The sequence below is a fragment of the Nicotiana tabacum genome, chromosome 6, assembly GCF_000715075.1.
Source record: "Nicotiana tabacum cultivar K326 chromosome 6, ASM71507v2, whole genome shotgun sequence".
NCBI classification, from domain to species: domain Eukaryota; kingdom Viridiplantae; phylum Streptophyta; class Magnoliopsida; order Solanales; family Solanaceae; genus Nicotiana; species Nicotiana tabacum.
The window spans coordinates 86,736,555-86,743,112 of record NC_134085.1 but is presented as its reverse complement, the minus strand read 5'-3'; positions in this window follow the sequence as shown (position 1 = coordinate 86,743,112).

Genomic DNA, 6,558 nt, shown 5'->3' with positions numbered 1-6,558 from the left:
AAACTCTTCGTGTTTCCGAACAAAGAGGGGCAGCTGTGAGCACGTGATTTTTGTTTTCGCGACAATCACTCCAAAAGAAACAAAAAAATAATAGCAATTAGTCTTGCTGTACAATTTTTGGATTTTACGTGGCATTTTTGTTAGTTATTTGTGATCTTGTCCATTTTTTTATTTTATTTTATTTTTTATCAAACAAAATACAAAAAATATGTGTTGTGTGTAGTTGAACCATAATCCGGTTATTAAAAGGAAAATCACAAAATATGCATCTTTTGTCCTATTTGTTGCCTTGGTGTGATTTTACCTATTTTAAATATTTTAATATGTGTGTAATAATTACATTAAGTGTTAATTAATGGTGTTTAATTTTGTTTAATTAGGTTTTGTGTTTTTAAAAAAAAATAGAAAATAAAAGAAAAAGGGTGCAAATTGGTTTAAATCGGACTGGGCCCGTGTTCATTTGTTAATCTAAGGCCCAAAAGCATACCGGTCCAACAGACCCATCTCCCAAGCCTCCAAACGACGTAGTTTGACACCAAAACTACGTCGTTTCAGGGGGCAACCCATCTCATCCGTTCAAGCCACCCTGATCTAACGACCCTCACCATATCCCCCGTACCCACATACAAACCCGACCCATTCAACCCCGGACCAACCCGACCCCAATACTAAACCAAACGACACCGTTTGGATTAACCCTTGAATCCAGGACGTTGATCTCGAGTGATCTAACGGCCAAGACCCAACCATCCACCCCGTATAAAAGCCTCCATATCATACCATGCCCCCTATCCAAGCATCCTCTTTAGTCGTCTCCTTCACCAGACCCCAAACCCCATGAAACCCTAACGTCGCCCCCTTTCCCCTCACCATTAAACCCGGCGGCAAGGACGCCGGTGACCACCACCTTAACACCCTAGATGTACCTCACCACCCTGAATCCAAATCCATCAACCGCTTAGTTCGAATCAGTCCCTAGGTTCTCGAATCTTCATTTGAAGATTCGAGCAGAACTTCGATCTACACCGATCTACCCCAGGTTCATACCAGACACTCCCCTGACCTCCCTCGTGACCAAACCATGCTTGGTTTGGTCCGAATCTAACCAGAGAAACATAAATCCCAAATCTGCCCTTAGGAACCCTAGAAGTCCTTATGTCTGATCTGTGTCCGTTTGAACCAGATGATTAGGGTCTAATGGACCTTAATCGAAGTGTTCTCAGTTGAGAACACTTCGATTAAAGTCCGTTCAACCCCAAGAAAGGTCGATTCAAATCCGAGTTAGGGTTTCTGATTTTTCCAAGACTCTAAGGTATTTTTGCTTTCCCTTTTCTTTATCAGTTCATGTGTTTGTTATAGTTAAAGGTCTGTTCGAATGGCTAAATGTTTTTAGTTGATTTGCTTTGATAGTTGACTGTCTCGTCCATTTTGCCCAAGATTTCTGTATTTGGTCAAGCCCCTTCTTCATTTTTGTGTGTGTTTGTAAACTGTACAATCAACTAAAATTGAAATTGGTCGATTAATTAGGTCCCAGGGTCATTTTTGTTTTGACAGTGCAATCTGAACCCCTTGTTGATACTTTTGGATTTCTGATCATTGGCTTCGATTGTATGTGTTACAATTAGTATAGTCGAGTCGAGTCGATATACGTCGTCAATTAGTTCAGCTTGGAATGGTGATAATCTGATCCCTGTCATTGGTTTGTCTGCTGAAATTTTGCTTGAATTCAATTAGGAACTGAGTATGTTGCATGTGGTTTGTTCAATTTGAATCAGAAAACATTTAAGGGTGGTGTTATAGTTGCAGTTCAGACTTTGGTTTTAAATGGATAGCATGTTCACTTGGTTTAGATTTTTGGGCAGCATGTGTATGGTCAGCTGTTAAGGAATTAAAATAATTGGACAGCATGTGTTGTCAGATTATATTCTTGCTGCCCATGTCTGGTTTTAGTTTAATAAGGTGATAAAAGGGCTGTTAGGGAATATCATGGGAGGGGGTTTTATTTTATTTGGGAGTGGGAAAGACAGCAGACCACATGGGAGGAGTCTGGATGGTCTAACAGGCTGTAAATGGCCTGATGCTAGGCTACAAATAGAAGAACTTCCATTAGCTTAAAGGGAGATTTTTTCAGAGAGAGTGGGACTGAAAATTAGAGAAAAAGACAGAGATATACAGGGGATTCTGAGAGAGAGTGGGACTGAAATTAGAAAGGGAGATCACATACACACAGATAGATATAGAGACAGGGGATACACAGACAGAAAGAGAGGGAGAGAGAGAGTTCTGAAATCAAAAGAGAGTTCAAAAATCAGGGGAAGATAGAAAAAGAGATTTCTGTTCGTTTGTTTGAAACTAAAAACACTGTTTCCTTCATCTTCTTTGTTTGGACACTAGCTCAAATCTGCTACTGGTTCAGTTAGACTGAGGGTCTTTGTTTTGAGTATTTAAAAATCAACATTGGGTATTGTATGATTGAGTTACTGCTTGGTCTATTCTGCCTGGGATTGTCATTGCTGTTGTTACTGGCTTTTACTAAGTCATGCTGTGTTGTTGCTTGTGTATGCTGCTACTGCTCTACTGAATTTCCGTCTCTTCAATTGTAAGCACTTTCCAGGTACACATTTGAATTTCACACTGATGTAACAATGAAAGCATGAATTGAAAGATCTGAAGGAATTGCAATCATTTGCTGCCTTACTTACAGTTTTATTTTATTTTATAAATGTTGTTAAAGTGCGTAAATTTTAGTCTGTAGTTCAATAGAGAATACATTAGTAAGTTTGTACTTAATTGAAGCTTATGCTGATCTAAAACCGCGATATGTGATTCGTTTAGTGGTATACAAGATGTAACTATATAATTCATGGAACGTGCAACCATTTAGTGTAATCATTAATTCGAACATTTCTTTAGTTGAGCATGTAGGGCGAAAGGCTTTTAAAATCTTGCCGGATACAACACAGTTTTAAATTTGGGAGTTTCAATTTCAGTAGGCAGTTTATAGGATGAGTTCCAAATATCATTAGTAGCATCCTCTAATAAGTAGTTCTATTAATCCTATTTAAATGAGCTAAATTTAGTTCGAGGAGAGCTTGGAGTAAGTGTAGCGTTTCCTCAATCTTGTATGTAATCTTTATCAAATTAAAGCATATTTACCCATGGAATAAGACATAAAAACAATTCCCGTAAATAATTAATCAGATGACTAACAAGAGTTTCATTTGGGCCAAACATGTAATTTAATTAGAATGTATTTTCCTTTTTCCATTTATTTTTAGAAAACCAAAAAATAGGAAAAGGTAATCATGTCAAGATTATCCTTTAGAAAATAACGAGACGAGCCTCGCCAAATGAAAGACACGAACTTGCGGGGCCCTCATAAATGTATAATACTTAGAATTTGGGATGGGACGTTTAAGCGAATTTCATGGCCTTCCTCAAAGATAATAATGTGTCAGTCTCTTAGGCACGTTTTAATAATATTACTTTCCTAAATTAGGGTGCGCATTTATGTGACCCAAATCCAAATCTCAACGAAGCCGAAATGTGTTAATAACTACGGGTGCATTGATTGTGGCGTGGTTCGAGATGCATTTTCACGACGTTGCAATTCTATAAAAATAAATGATAACAATAAAAGCGGTTAAAACTTAATAAAAGCACATAAGTCACAACATGTATTTAAATCAGATATTTAGCCATTATAACAATTTAAGCGACCGTGCTAGAACCATGGGATTTGAGGGTGCCTAACACCTTCCCTCGGGTCAACAGAATTTCTTACTTAGAATTTCTAGTTCCCAGACTTCATTTGGAAAAGTCGAAAATTTCCTCGGTTTGGGATTCAAGATAAACCGGTGACTTGGGACACCAAAAACCAAACATTTCCCAAGTAGCGACTCTGAATTAAATAAATAATCTCATTTCGAATATTGTCACTTAAATTGGAAAAACTCCCTCGCGCATTTATCCCTTCGGGGCCGGGTGCGCAAAAAGGAGGTGTGACACCCATGATGACCTCAAAGTCGGTCATATCAGGTAACATAAGATACGCTCTGGTCTCATAACCATAGAAGGTCACAATACAGGACCGGTAAACCTGATCCACCATAACAGAATCACTCACTGGCATAGACACATACATAGGAGCACCCAAGGACTTACGATAGATATCCATATAATGAGAAAATAGAGAAGAAACATATGATTATGTAGACCCTAGATCAAATAGTACCCAAGCATCGTACCGCAGACAGAAATAATACATATGATCACGGCATCTGAGGCTACTACATCTGGTCTGGCTGGAACAACATAGAACCTAGCTGGAGCGCCACCTGGCTGGCCTCTACCTCTAGGGCGAGCCTACCCACCTGCTCTCCACCTCTTGCCGGTCGGACGACTGGTGCGGCAACTGGTGCATGATCATGGGTTGATGGCCCTGTTGTACTGCCTTGCCTTGAAGACTGGGGCAAAATCTTCTCATATGACCAAGTTCTCCGCACTCATAGCAACCTCTCGGTGCAGAAGATGACTGACCCTTGGTCTGACCCTGGGGACCTAAATACTTACTAGAAGAACCCTGAATAGCTGGTGGACGGTAGGAGCTCTCTGGAACGACGCTGAAATAGGGCCGCACTAGAGCACCCCGAGGAGGAAGTGGTGCTGAATACGTGGGCCTGCTAGACTTCCTCTCACAAACTGACCTCTACCCCTAGACCCCTAGACGGAGCATCTCTGAATCCTTCCGAGTATCGAGGCCACTTGTCCTGCGGTGCATGCTCTCGGCCCTGTTGAGTCCCACAACCTACTCGTAAGAAGTCCCATCTCAACCTCTTGGGCCATAGTAACCTGAATGCCAAAATGCAAGCCCACAATAAACCTCCACACTCTCTCTGCATCTGTGGGGAGTATCACAAGTGTGTGGCGAGACAACTCAGAGATCTTCGCCTCATAATTGGACACCGACATCTATCCTTGCTGGATCCTGTCAAACTAACCCCAACTCTTCCCTTTGAGAGGGTGGGATATATCTCTCCACAAAGAGACGTGTGAACTGCTCCGAAGTAAAGGGAGGTGAACTTGCTGGCCTGCTATAGATAGGACTGCCACAAGCTACAAGCCTTGCCATCTAACTGAAATGTGGTGAAGTCTACCCCATTGAACTCCAATAATCCCATGTTGCACATATTGTCTCTACAACGATCAGTAAAGTACTGTAGGTCCTCATGTCTCTCACCCCTAAAGATAGGAGGATGTAGCCTGGTACACCTGTCTAACTGTTTCTGTTGTTCAACGATCGCAGTTAGTTTGGGTGCCCGTATAACTACTATAACTGGCTGAGCCTTGCCCGCAGGTAGTGCACTTGGGTCTGAGCGGTAAAGGTCTATGCTCCCCCTCCCACCCGAGATGTGGCTGGGTCCACTGGAAATAAACCAGCCTGCATCATAGAATCCATGAACTACAGCATAGGGCCCGTGGCCTCCTGAAATCCTGTTGCAGTAGTGAAATCTATCGGGGCCGACTAAGCAGCAGGCGCCTCGCCCTGCTCCTTAATGATAGGATCCTCCACTGGATCCACTGTTGGTACTATGGGGCCAACTCTTGGACGCCCTCATCCTTTAACATGAGCTGGAGACCTCCCTCGGCCTCTAGCAATAGGGGGAGCAACTCTCCACCGCGGACTATATCTGTCGCGCGCGTTCTCATCATCTGTGAGAAAATAAGAGAAAGATACTTAGTACAACATCAATTGCATGGTAGGAGATGAAGAATGAGAAGTTTCCTAACACTCTATAGCCTCTCGAAAATAAGTATGGATGACTCCGCACCGATCCACAAGACTTTATTATGCCTACTAATGACCTGTGAGACCTATGTGAACCTAGTACTTTGATATCAAGCTGCCACGACCCAGTTCCCACTATAGGCCGTGATGGCGCCCAACGTTGTTGCTAGGAAAGCCAATGGTAACTACCTATTTAATTGTTCATTTTAATATTTTTAAAGTCATTGATTTAATTTAATAAAGGAACTAAGATTAAATGACCGTAGTGATATAAAGCATAAAATAAACTCAAGAGTGAAGTAGTTAAATTAATAGACAAAAATTAGAATATCTACTAGAAATTCCCAAAATCCGGTGTCACAATGCACGAGCAAACGAGTAAAATATAAAAAACCACCTACACTCTCTGAAGTAAGATAGACAGAAAAGTAAATACAACAAGGAGGAGACTACGGGTGCTGTAGAATGGAGCATAGGAAGCAGCTCACCACTAGGTCTCCGAATAGCGGGGAAACTTGCCTGGCTGGCCTCTAGATGCACCTGCCTCAGATCTTGCATATTAGTACTTCAATGTAGCGTGAGTACATAAACATCGCGTACCTAATAAGTATCTAGTCTAACCTCAAAGAAGTAGTGACGACATCGACACTTACTAGAAGTCAATAAATAACGTACATAAATTATAAATAGGCATGAAATACAACAATAATAATGGAATAGGAAACGGTAAATAACAATTCATTAACATAATATAAATTAAACCCCCAAGT